The 14,339-nt window shown below is 40.2% G+C and overlaps 1 protein-coding gene across 3 annotated transcripts in view; it reads right to left on the bottom strand.

Moving 5' to 3' along the window:
* Positions 1 to 14,339, bottom strand: part of FYN (FYN proto-oncogene, Src family tyrosine kinase) — a 276,468-nt gene that overhangs the window by 221,599 nt on the left and 40,530 nt on the right. For 2 of the 3 annotated variants that reach the window (XM_063443505.1, XM_063443507.1), the window contains exon 2: positions 12,601 to 12,718. The exons of the other annotated variant lie outside the window; for it this stretch is intronic. The gene's annotated coding sequence lies outside the window, so the exon portion shown is untranslated. The remainder of the gene's footprint in view (positions 1 to 12,600; positions 12,719 to 14,339) is intronic. 3 annotated transcript variants of the gene reach the window in all.

The following is a 14,339-nucleotide window of genomic DNA, read 5'->3' as shown; positions in this document are numbered from 1 at the left end:
TTTAATAAGCCCTAGAGAGATAAGTTCGAAATAGACAATACTCCTCACAATAAGCAACAAATACGACTGACTGAAAGATATAGTGTGAATGAAGATATGAATGTGTTAATCTTTTTTTTTTTTTTGCTGGGTTCCCCCCCCCCGCCCATTTTGTCTCTATGGTAAGGAGATACGTCTTAAGGAATACCAATAGAAAGAGAATAAATAAATGTATAAAGTTTAAATAAACAAGGAAATTTTAAATAATAAATATAATAGAAGTGATAGGGATGAGCCAGCAAATATTTATGATGACTAATACACCAGCCATAAATGAAAATTTGAAACGATAAAAACGGCAGGTATAGTCTGAAATATAAAAAAAAAAAAAAAAAGAAGGAGAAACACAATTTGGACACAACTGATTTTGCAGTTGGGTTGAGGGAATTCTGGCTGATTGACGGACAGCCAGAGAGGGTTGCCCAACAATGAAAATTCCAGCGTCAGATTTTCACCATTTCACCAATTTCGCGCATTAGGTCTCCCCCGCCGACTGAGGAGCGTGGGCGGAGCATGAAGGGACCTATTAACCCTATAGTGCCAGGAAAACGGGTTTGTTTTCCTGGCACTATAGGATACCGTTAAGAATATGATTCTTGCATCGTAACTACTACAGCGACCTGAAGTGGTTGTGGTGATTAGACTGACCCAATTGCTCCCTGGCTTCAGATGCCCCATTTTAGCAGTAGACACAACTAGCAAAAAACAGAAGTGTGCTATGATAAAAAGTCAAAGGAGGGTTAAAATCAAAATGGACAGTTTCTAAAAATACTAATATTTATATTAGTCTTCAACTTCTTCATTTAGTAGGGAAATACAAAAGCTGGTCCAAAGAATAATATGTAATGATAAAACCATATTTAATTAACAACACATACCATAATTAAACTATGTTTAGTCCAAAAACTTAAATGTGAGAAAAAAACACACACTAAATGTAATGTTTACAACATTTCAAATGTTTGTTGAATGTAACATTCAGTACACACCTCTGGGGAATAAACTGTAAAGCTACAGATTAAAGACATTGTATGTAAACCTCATTTTAATGCGCATATGAGCAGTAAGACATGGGTAGTTAGACAATTCTAAGCCACAAGCTATAGTGGGTTCATTTAAGCATTAACATAGTTAGACAAGTCACATTAAATAAATAACCAGTGAAAATCTTACATTTAATGAATATGTAAAAAAACTCAACATAAGTAATTATAATATTAAGTGCAATTAATGCCACACATATGTCAAGAGTAAGTTGGATCATACATGAAGAATATAATACACACATATACACTGATCAACCACAACATTAAAACCATGTGTCCAATATTTTTGCAGTGTGGCAGGGTGCATTATCCTGCTGAAAGAGACCACTGCCATCAGGGAACACCATTGCCATGAAGGGGTGTACATGGTCTGCTACAATCTCTAGGTGGGTGGAACATGTCAAACTAACATCCACATGAATACCAGGACCCAAGGTTTCCAAGCACAACATTTCCATGAGCTAAACACTTTACTCTTCTGCCTTCTTCCCATAGTGCATCCTGCTTCTATCTGTTCCCCAGGTAAACGATGCACCTCCGCACGGCCATCCATCTGATCTAAAAAAAAAGTGATTCATCAGACCAGGTAACCTTTTTCCATCGCATGGTCCAGTTCTGATGCTCACATGCCCATTGAAGACGCTTTCGGCAGTGGACAGGGGTCATCATGTTCAGACACCTTTCTATTATGGCTAGTATTACGTTTTTCAGCAATTTGAACTACTCTAGCTCTTCTGTGAGATTGGACCAAATGGAATAGTCTTCACTCCCCACTTGCATCAATGAGCCTTGGGCACCCATGACCCTAATGCTGGTTCAACGGTTGTCATTCTTTTCACCACTTTGATATGTACTTACCACTCCATACTGGGAACATCCCACAATATATGTAGTTTTAGAGATGTTCTGACTCAGTCGTCTAGCCATAACTATTTGTCAAAGTCACTTAAATCTTTTCTCTTGCCCATTTTTCCTGCTTCCAACACATAAAATTCAAGAAATGACTGTTCACTTGCTGCCTTATATATCCCATCCTGTGACAGGTGTCATTATTATGATATAATCAATGTTATTCACTCCCCCTGTCAGTGGTTTTAATGTTGTAGTTGATCAGTTTAAATATACATCTTTTGTAGGTTTTTCAAATTATTTGATCTGCCTCATACATACTTTGATTAAAGCTTAATGTAGTAGTTCTGGTGTCTACAGCATGTCCCTGGAAGCGGGTCAATGTAAATGCTGCCTTTAAAGAGAAGAGGCAGTGTTTACATTGCTTCCTAATAACACCTTTAGTGGCAGTCACTTAGATGGCCACTAGGGGTGCTTCCTATGTCAGTGCTGCACTGAAAGAGACCACTGCCATCAGGGAACACCATTGCCATGAAGGGGTGTACATGGTCTGCTACAATCTCTAGGTGGGTGGAACATGTCAAACTAACATCCACATGAATACCAGGACCCAAGGTTTCCAAGCACAACATTTCCATGAGCTAAACACTTTACTCTTCTGCCTTCTTCCCATAGTGCATCCTGCTTCTATCTGTTCCCCAGGTAAACGATGCACCTCCGCACGGCCATCCATCTGATCTAAAAAAAAAGTGATTCATCAGACCAGGTAACCTTTTTCCATCGCATGGTCCAGTTCTGATGCTCACATGCCCATTGAAGACGCTTTCGGCAGTGGACAGGGGTCATCATGTTCAGACACCTTTCTATTATGGCTAGTATTACGTTTTTCAGCAATTTGAACTACTCTAGCTCTTCTATGAGATTGGACCAAATGGAATAGTCTTCACTCCCCACTTGCATCAATGAGCCTTGGGCTCCCATGACCCTAATGCTGGTTCAACGGTTGTCATTCTTTTCACCACTTTGATATGTACTTACCACTCCATACTGGGAACATCCCACAATATATGTAGTTTTAGAGATGTTCTGACTCAGTCGTCTAGCCATAACTATTTGTCAAAGTCACTTAAATCTTTTCTCTTGCCCATTTTTCCTGCTTCCAACACATAAAATTCAAGAAATGACTGTTCACTTGCTGCCTTATATATCCCATCCTGTGACAGGTGTCATTATTATGATATAATCAATGTTATTCACTCCCCCTGTCAGTGGTTTTAATGTTGTAGTTGATCAGTTTAAATATACATCTTTTGTAGGTTTTTCAAATTATTTGATCTGCCTCATACATACTTTGATTAAAGCTTAATGTAGTAGTTCTGGTGTCTACAGCATGTCCCTGGAAGCGGGTCAATGTAAATGCTGCCTTTAAAGAGAAGAGGCAGTGTTTACATTGCTTCCTAATAACACCTTTAGTGGCAGTCACTTAGATGGCCACTAGGGGTGCTTCCTATCTCAGTGCTGCACTGTGTGCAGCACTTACGTTCAACCTTGCACTGTATGCAGCATCTACATAAGGCGTTGAACACTCTCCTTAGAGATGCATTGATATGCATGTTTTGCAGAGCATGCGTAATAGCCTCCCAAAGATTTCCAATTGGATAGCACTGGATTGGCTGAGATCACCAAGATTGATGATCTCAGCATTGGAGGCAGGGCAAGTCACAGCATGGCAATGGAGAAAAAAATAAATATAGCTCACCTTTTCATGCACTTAGATGGGGGATGGGCACCCAAACACTGAACAGATAAATACAGTGATAGGAAGACATGTTTATATTCCTAGCACTATAATGTTCCTTTAGAAATTAGCAAATAATTAATTTGAAAAAAAAAATAACGAGAGTTGTGTGCGCATATAAACAAGGTACACTAATGCCACAGGTTTCCGTTCGGATGTGGACTTCATTCACTAAACATTGAATTGTAGTTAAAATTTTATGTTTGCTACAGTTTCAGCTTAGGTACTTTAGCTTAAATATCTTAACTCACTACAATATAATGATTGATGAATATAACTATTTCAGTTTAAAGTGAGAGATTGGGAGAGGAGCATTTTTTTTGCATCTGACATTATGTGAAAAAGAACCCCCCCCCCCCCCCCCAAAAAAAACCTCCATTAAAACGATCTCTAGATATTCCTAGCTGGTTGGATAATCAATACCATTACAAAAACAAATCCAAAAACATTGTACTAGCAACATATATGGCAAGAACATATATGTTGGATGAGCTTTATTTAATATTTTTGTTTATTGAAAAATATTTGAAAAAAATGTGAAAATGGATCATATATAACAATATTAAATCGAGGTCATAAAAAGCAAATTTATAGACCAAAAATTTTTTTAGCAGAAGATTGCTGAGATTGCCTCCTTCAACATGGTGACCAAAACTGGACGCAATAAAACTGAAAGACCAGCCACCTGGCTCTTAACTCCCCCCCCACACCCCTCCCCCCCAAAAACTAACAAAACAAAACTGCATCAAGAATAAGACTTCAAAAATTCAGATGGTATAGTGTTGCAGGACTTGGGAAGATTAAACAAGTATCAGGAACTTGGCAATTTTTTTGTGATGTCACCAGAAACATAAATCACATTTGATCTATATTCTTATCTGAAATCATATTTGTCTTTCACACCATTTACAGCTTACGGGTTCACTTTAAATCTGAAGTGTAATGTAGAAACAAACATATATAGAAAATAGGATTCACCAAAATGTTTAGCAACGCATAATTATACCAAGCTTAATAAGCTTACAAAGTGACATATTAATATTATAAAGACATTGTTTTCAAGAAGTTATATATGGTGCATACTTTGCATACAGGAGAAGTGAGTTAATAATCAAACCGCAGGATTTAGAGGTGGTTTTGGAAACATTTTCCAGTTCATTAATAGTCATGACATGGCTAGTTTTACCAGGTTTTACAGTTCATTAGAATTTGGAATTTAGTAACTAAAACAAATGGTGTACACTTTGTAACATAAAGATCTATTCACTAAACTTTGCGTTAGTCGAGAAACATATCGCAAATTCTAATGCTTAGAGGATTTACCGCCGCAGCTATTTTGCAACATGGTTATCAAGTCATTAATGCTGAATAAATGACATTGTTTCAATCAACTTTGTGTGTGAGACTTTGACTAGTCATGTAGTATGTAGATTGGATATTTTATATATATAGAACTAATTTATGTTGTTTTTTTTTCTCAGCAAAGCAGATAAAATTTGTATCTTGTAATAACTTTTTTATTGGACTAACAGAATTTTTTAATGACAAGCTTTCGGGAGAACCTCCCTTTCTCAATTCTGAAGCATTTCTGAGCAAGACGACCCAAATAATTCAATGTTGAGTTGTGATACAGGGGTTAAAACGACATGAGTGCAGATAAGACACAGGTTTGTTAGAAAATAGACACCATTCTTGCAGAGGGTCGTGAATATCTCTCTGTCTCTATGACGAGCAGAGTGAGCGGGGGGGGGGGGGGGGGGGGAGAGGGAGATAAAAGACAAGCAGACAGTGCAGAAGATGGTACACTTTATACATACACACACACACACATGAATATGTATACGCAAATGCATAAACACATGAACACATATCCATATACATACACATACATGGACATTAACTCATATACACAAATATAAATGCACAGTCACATATATATATATATATATATATATATAAGCATACATGCATAAGAGTATGGGAAAGCATAAGTCTACACATAGTAATATGTATATTGATAGAATAAATATATTGGAATGCATTTTTTTTTTAAATTCTTTATTTTTCGTGTGCAATGAAGAGTACATGTGCAAGGCCACAATAGCCTCCATACGACAGACATTATCATAAGCATTTTGCAAGATTCTAGGCACACATTTTTCTAAGTATATACGGTCTCAATGTTATAACAAGTGAATTGAGGTGTAGAACTGTTAGGGTTAAAGGCACCCATCTGAAGAGATCACCCTGAGTACTGCGGGGCCGTAGGTAGATGGGGGTGGGTAGTGACGGCTATGTCTGATAGCTATTCTGTTCCCCTGTCGCGTCTCACTTGCCGTGGGCGTGCTATGTGTCTCGTGGCCTCGGTGTGAGTGGATGGGGCTTGTGTGGTGATAGTTGTTGAATGACTTTGTGTTGCCCCTTATCATGTCTAGGTCCCGTCTCGTGTCGTGGTCATTGGTGTACTTCAGTGTGCGTGGTGTTCTGGGAGTCACAGGGTGCTATGTAGTCCTAGGAGTGGCTGCGTGTTACGCTGATCAAGTTTACTGCTATTAAAGGTTGGGTCTAGTTGTGTGAAAGTCGCTGTGTTGCGTCTGGGTTAAACTGTGCCCGTGGGGCAAGAGGCTAGTGTGTGCGCTGCTGTCAGTTCCCTTTAACCCCAGGGAGGGGGTGGGGGGAGGTGATGTCACGAGGCAGTGTTTGTCACTTGGGCCTTTTTGCCCGTTACAATAACCGTTGGGGTATGACAGACTGTATGTAAAGTTATGAACAGTTGTAACATAAAACTTTTAAACTGTTTAATCTAAGGCCTATAAGGCTGTATGCAGATAGAGTTCGTTCAGGTTTTGGTGCCCCGGCTTGGTCCAGGTGTCATGAGTAGATCTGCGCTTGTTGTCCCTGGTCGGTGTGCAAGCCTCATTGTTGGGGCCTGTGCAGGGTTCAGGAGTCCCAGGGCGGCCATCAACGCTGGTCCCTCCGTGTGGTCAGTAGCTTTGTAGTGCTTGTCATCTTTGGTGATCCAGAGTGTCCCTGGTGTCCCACCTGTACGCTATTCCTGCTGCTTGGAGTTGTTTGGTGATTGGGTGGATGCTCTTACGCCACATCAGTGTGGCTTTGCTTAGATCCTGAAAGAAGGATAGTTTGCTTTCCTCGAACTCAAATGGGGTTTTGCCTTGCATAGCTGCCATTAGTCCAAGTTTGTCAAACATAGATTGGCATCTTAGTATTATGTCTCGTGGAGCTGAGTTGGGTGCCTGTGAGGATTTGGCTATCCTGTAAACCCCGTCAAAGTGGAAGGTTTTAGCGTGCTTGGCTGGGAGGAGTGCGGCCGCAAGGCGCCTGGTAAAGTGCGGTAGCTCCTCCAGCGGCACCGTCTCAGGTACTCCCCTAATCTTGATGTTTTTGCGGCGCCCTCTGTCGTCTAGTAGATTGACTTGTCTGGACATTGCCGCTTGTGTGGATTGTAGGTTGTGCAGCTTCTCCCCCATTATTTGATAGTTCTCCCTCAGTCTCTTGACCTCCTCCTCAATCGCCTGGGTGCGTGATGACACTGCGTGTACATCTAGCTTTAGGACTGCCATATCTGCTTCCCACATTTGTCTCAAGTTCTGAGCAGGCCTGTCAGTATTGCCTGTATGTCTTGTTTTGAGGCCGGTGCAGTGGCTTCTGACCTCTCTGCTTGTGTGGGATGTTGGGGACTGGGGTATGGACTGTCCTACGGTTGCCCCTCTTCTGAGGGCAGCGGGGATTCTTCGCGGGGGGTCTTCCCTGCGCTTGGGGCCAGTAACATTTGGCCTATGTCACGCTGTAGTTTCGGGGTGCTTTGGGGTGGTTTTTGGGACCTGCGCCTCATCTCACCTGAGGTCAGTGCGCTGGGGTACCAGTCCTCCAGGTCTGTGAGGTTCCAGGGCCAGTAATCCCCAGCTGTGGCCTGAGGCCTCACTCCCGCCCGGTAGGCCTTGCTGCCTCTGCGTTTATTTTTGGAGCCGGGAGTCTGAAAAAATGGCATCGGCGGTATCAGTGGGGTCTGCTGGGCTCTGTGACGGTTCTTGTGACCCGGGGTTAGCACGGGATGCCTCGGATTGATGCGGTTTGCTGTGCTTTCAGCCGGAGCTTCGCGGCCGCACGTCCGCTCCGGTCCGGTGTCAGGCTCCGCCCCCCTGGAATGCATTTTAAAGTGTTGATACATATGACAGTATGACAGTACAGTAAGATAAAGTTGGGGGAGTGTTCATGTAAAGTGTTGGCAGTGGGACAGGAAGCCCAAATCAAGATTTATCCTTCTACCTTGCTGAGAAAAAAATATATACATATAATATATATATATATATATATATATATATATAGTATATACAGTACAAAAGTGAGTATACCCCTCACATTATTGTAAATATTTTATTATATTATGTAAATATATGCAGTATCTCACAAAAGTGAGTACATCCCTCACATTTTTGTAAATATTTTATATCTTTTCATGCGACAACACTGAAGAAATGACTCTCTGCTACAATGTAACGTAGTAAGTGTACAGCCGGTATAACAGTGTATATTTCAACACACAGCCATTATTGTCTAAACCATTGGCAACAAAAGTGAGTACAACCCTAGGTGGAAATGTCCAAATTGTGTACCAATTAGCCATTTTCCGTTAGTGTTACAAGGTCTCAGGTGTGAATGGAGAGCAAGTGTGTTAAATTTGGTGTTATCGCTCTCACACTCTCTCATACTGGTCACTGGAAGTTCAACATGGCACCTCATGGCAAAGAACTCTCTGAGGATCTGAAAAAAATTATTTTTGCTCTACATAAAGATGGCCTAGGCTATAAGAAGATTGCCAAGACCCTGAAACTGAGCTGCAGCACGGTGGGCAAGACCATACAGCGGTTTCACAGGAAAGGTTCCACTCAGAACAGGCATTGCCATGGTCGACCAAAGAAGTTGAGTGCACGTACTCAACGTCATATCCAGAGGTTGCCTTTGGGAAATAGACGTATGACTGCTGCCAGCATTGCTGCAGAGGTTGAAGGGGTGGGAGGATAGCCTGCCAGTGATCAGACCACACTGCATCAAATTGGTCTGCATGGCTGTCGTCTCAGAAGAAAGATGATGCACAAGAAAGCCCGCAAACAGTTTGCTGAAGACAAGCAGACTAAGGACATGGATTACTGGAAACATATTCTGTGGTCAGTTGAGACCAAGATAAACATATTTGGTTCAGATGGTGTCAAGTGTGTGTGGTGGCAACCAGGTGAGGAGTACAATGACAAGTGTGTCTTGCCTACAGTCATGCATGGTGGTGGAAGTGTCATGGTCTGGGCCTGCATGAGTGCTGCCAGCACTGGGGAGCTACACATCAAACACATCTCCAAGACGGCCACTGCCTTGCTAAAGAAGCTGAAGGTAAAGGTGATGGACTGGCCAAGCATGTCACCAGACTTAAACCCTATTGAGCATCAGTGGGGCATGCTCAAATGGAAGGTGGGGGAGCGCAAGGTCTCTAACATCCACCAGCTCCGTGACGTCGTCATGGAGTAGTGGAAGAGGACTCCAGTGGCAACCTGTGAAGCTCTGGTGAACTCCATGCCCATGCTGGAAAATAATGGTGGCCACACAAAATATTGACACTTTGGGCCCAATTTGAACATTTCCACTTAGGGGTGTAATCACTTTTGTTGCCAATGGTTTAGACATTAATGGCTGTGTGTTGAGTTATTTTGAGGGTACAACAACTTTACACTGTTATACAGGCTGTACACTTACTATATTACATTGTAGCAGAGTGTCATTTCTTTAGTGTTGTCACATGAAAAGGTATAATAAAATATTTACAAAAATGTGAGGGATGTACTCACTTTTGTGAAATACTATATATATACATATATAATTCCCAGTTAGACTGCCTGAGAGACAGTCAACAGGAACATAAAACTCATACTGCCATCCAAGAAGAGAGTATTACACCTGGATAATTGACACACAGATTTTTTTTTTTTAAATCTTACCTCAGTAAGATGGCTAGGGTGTTTATTGTGTCCCTTAAAGGGCTCCTCCAAATGCCATGATCACTTCATTGATTTGACATGGTCATGGTGCCAGGCGTCTGGATGTATAGAGATTAAGCATTTTCAGACAGCAAGTGTAACTCCACCACCGGCAGCATCATCGGGCTGTCTTTTGCAAGACTAGAACAAGAGCATGGCATTGGCTAGGGTGAATTCTGTGCATATCTGACAGCAATTGCAATGCCCCTTGCCCCCACTCCCATGAGGGAGAATGATGTTAGCAAAAAAGGATTGTGCTGCAGGGAGAACTTGGCCTTGGCACTGGGACAGAAGGTGAGTTACAGTTATTTTCTTTTATTTCTGTTTTTTTTCTTTTTTTTTCTAAGGTAGGGGGACCAGGATAGAAAAAGTAACTCTAACCAAACCAACGTTTTCTTAAAACACTGATTTTTGGTTGGAGTAAACCTTTACGTTTGGAGGTGCCAAGATATATCCTTGCATGGGGCCCCACCCTGCTGAGTTGGAAGAATTATTTTTCCATCTCAGCTCTTTTGGCATAAATGATACAAACAGAAAGATTTAAACAAATCTCATTCAAACTAATTAGCATGCATTTCCTATTTCAAGCAATTATATGCATGACAGACTTGTTTAGAGATATAGTTAGAAAGAAGACTAGGCGTATTGTTTGTGAGCTATTTCGGTATAATTCCCAGTTAAGAATGTAACATTCTATTAACTACAATATGAAAATTCAGGCAACTCCCACACCATTGGGTATTGCATGGCCCAGCTTGTTTTAAGCAAGTTTATATCTATGGGCTGAATCAAATAAGCTAGCCTGCTGTAACTTTATACCTAACATTAAAACTCAATATCCCGCTGTCAAAATGTGTGACGTTGGATGTATCATAATCTATATAGCAATCCAAAAAAATAAATTAACAGAAAGAAATCGATATTCAGTAAATAAGAATATATACTTTTATTTTCACGGTTCTTGTGGAAGACTTCTAACTGTGGGGTATTCCAGTGTAATAACACCCTATACCCCACAGCCATGGTCATACAAAGCAATACAGACAGAACCTGAAGCATTCACTGTCCTGTTCCCATAAGTTAAAATGTTGTCTTCTACAACACCGTAAATCGAAAGAAAGCTTGCCCCGGTGGGAGGGGGATTAGGGGACAGCAAGGCATACATCAATCTCTTCGGACGCGGGTAGCAAGATGAAGGGAGCAGAATTCTGAACTTTGCCAGTTTGTCCTGGCTTTGCCTTGTCTAAACTGGAGTTTGATGTAGTTTGCTATAGTTTTATTATTAATAACAGAGAACCTGTATTATTTACTGGTATAAGAAGTGAATATCCCCTTTTTAATATGTATTCATTTACTTTTTAATACATTTTGATAAGCCATTGCACAGCATTGTGGTATAAGTTGGTATACTCTCTAAACAATGATGCGGGTAATAAAACAAAATACAGTAACAACATGGAAAAAAACATCCAACATCAGAACTTCTAGCCTACAGTGAAAATATTTAACACTCACTTATTGCGCTCACACACAGGGAACTATAAATCATCTTTTGGCACTTTTCGCCATCTCAGTTGTTGGTTATTGTTTCCTCTCCCCTTTTAAGAAACTGCATGCCAAAATGGAAAGCAGGAAGACTAGTTGATATCACTAGTACATAACAAAGTGGCGAGGTCAAACAGCATTTTACAATGTTGTGAGTGTCTTCCATTCAGAAATATGTTCTTAACTAAACTGACCAGAATTGTGCTTTAAAAACTCACATAATATGTCACATATAACATTTTTGCCCAAGCTAGCTCAAAAATATGGGTTGTCATGAATTCTGCTATTATTTCTTATATCACAACAGTTTCCATAGAAGTGACAGTTTACTTTTAAGAAGTTGTTATGCCTTTATCTCGGGATTAAAATAGGTACATGGAATCCATGATACAATGAAAAATGAAATCACTATAGTCATTTGATTTATTTTAACATGTATTAAATATTCGTTTTATGTCTTTATCACAATAATCTACATAATACTGGTTTAAAACATCAGCTACTATTGTAGAGAAATTAAATAATTATTCCCAAAATTTCCTCAACAGTAAAATAATAACCATATATCATTCCTTTAGAAAAACATATTTCAAACATTCACTGTACAAATATTCATCAGACCCTTATTAACTACTAAGCATAAAGCCATTACACTGCATGTCAACATTAACATGTTAATATATTTCAAACCAGGGTTCAACAAAAATCCCAAGCGCCAGGTCGCCATGGTGACTAGGAATTCTGTCCTGGTGCCTGGGATTTGTGAGTCCGTTCCCTTCGAGATGGGCGGCTAAGGAAGAATAAAAGTAACTGGTTCAGGTAGCGTGGAGGCAGGTGGCAAGGCAGCTGTAATCTTTGTTCTCTTTTCTTTCGTGCACCCTGCAGTGGTGCCCAAACCCGCCTCCATGGCTGAGATAATCAATCTTGATGCACAGCAAAACGCCATGCTGCGCAAAACAGGATCTCTATGGGGAACATTCAGCACCTCCATGCAGATCGTGGGGACATTGACTGTAGGTGCTGCACACTGGAAGCATCTCTAGTGGCCATCTGAGTGACTGTCACTAGAAGTGTTACTAGGCAGCAAAGTAAACACTGCCATTTCTCTGCAAAGGCAGTGCTTACATTGAAAAGCCTGCTGAGACAGGCTATATACAACATAACCACAACATTAAGCTCTAGTGGTTCTGTGACTATAGTGTCCTATTAAGAATTGTATTTTTGTCGCTGAAAACAAAGCTATGTTAGTTTACAAAAAAAAAAAAAACCTTGCTCCTACCTTTATTAGCTGGCTTCTAGATTCAAAGCAAAGCAAGCCCTGTTTCAAACGATATATCCAAATTTTAACATACTACAATTTGAGGTGAGCGATCAGGAGAATATTCCAAAGGAGTAACCTATTATGTAAAAAAAAAATGCTAAATTTAAAAAAACAGAAATAGTATTGCAGAATATAATGATCATGTTTAAATAATAAATCATAGACATAAAAATAATAGTTAAAACGAGGCTGAGTCTCACGGAGCTAATGCTAATGCAATGCAATGAGTACTAATAATATTATGTATTCAGCCCAATCACAAGACATTTCATTCCAGCTGTTATGTAACCAAGAAAAGGTTCTAAATGCAAGGTTAAGGAGTATGAGCCTGTCTATGCTGCTATTGACACTTACAAAACAAAACACCATAACCTCTATAGCTAAGTGTACTAGTTATAGTTGCAGGGAGTCTGTGTCTAATTAGTGAGCAGAGTAGATAGTGGGAACCGCACTCAATCCAAACGGCCAAGGGTGCTCCAGATCAGGACCAGCAATCCCAGGACAATATACAAAGAAGGAAAGATCCCAGGCACTCCAAATGTTAAGCCGTATGCAGCTTTAATGTAACAAAATGCAACGCAACGTTTCTACCAACAAAGGAAACAAAAAGACCTTTGTTGGTTGAAAAAGACCTTTGTTGGTCAAAACGTTGTGTTGCATTTTGTTACATTAAAGCTGCATACGGCTTAAAATTTGGAGTGCCTGGGATCTTTTCTTCTTTGTGTCTAATTAGTGTCATGAGCAGCTTGATATAAAAAAGGACTCTGCTAGGGATAGCATGCACTGTTAGGTCAAAAGTAATAGGATACATGTATAGACAAACAGTAGGTGGCATTTATCTGTGTTATAGGTTTATTCAACAATAGAGAGGTTTTGACAAATGTTTTGCAAAATTCAGACTAAAACAGCCAAGTTGGAAAATAAAAACGATGTATATCAAATGCTTTCAGAAGTAAAATACCTAATGTATCAAACCCAGTGTATCCGATTTTTTATGTTATACTTGGTTACACTGTTTTTCATTGTTTCTAAATTCAACAGCGGTTTGCTTTCAACGTTATTTATCTCACAGAAGTTGATACACTATTGACTGGGAGAGGAGTGTATTCAAAATTGGGAAAGTTGTAGATTCTTTCACTGAACATAACCCATGTTTTACAGCAAGCATGTCAAACTCAAAGGCTACATAAACAAGGTTTTAGTTTATGTGGGCCGCAAAATAAATAAATAAATAAATAAATAAATAAATAGAAAAATAAAGAAACAGTATGACCTAGAGCAACACAAACTAAAATTACTAGTATCATTCTCATGCAAACAATATGTAATCCTGAGTACATATATATAATTTACTCAAAAGCTTCACTTCAACTTACTTACTATGTTCCCACCAATCTAATACACTGCCTCCCCTCCCTCCCCCCATCTAATACACAGCCCCCACTCCCACCACTCTAATACACTACCCCCCCCCCATTTAATACACAACAGCAGTGGTGCATCCTGGTTTTGTGCTGCCCTAGGCAAATGCCTTGTTTACCTCGCCAGCTAATATGTCCCTGCACTACAGTACACTACAGAAAGGTTCCCCCAAGGCCCTCTTTCCCTACCTTCAGCCGTCTTCCAGTCCAGCCCTGCACGATCTTCTCTGTTACTCTGACACTGCGAGCAGCAGGGAAGGGGGAGTGGCCGCCGCA

This window comes from Pelobates fuscus, chromosome 2 (assembly GCF_036172605.1).
Source record: "Pelobates fuscus isolate aPelFus1 chromosome 2, aPelFus1.pri, whole genome shotgun sequence".
NCBI lineage: Eukaryota > Metazoa > Chordata > Amphibia > Anura > Pelobatidae > Pelobates > Pelobates fuscus.
This window is presented reverse-complemented; position numbering and strand designations above follow the sequence as displayed.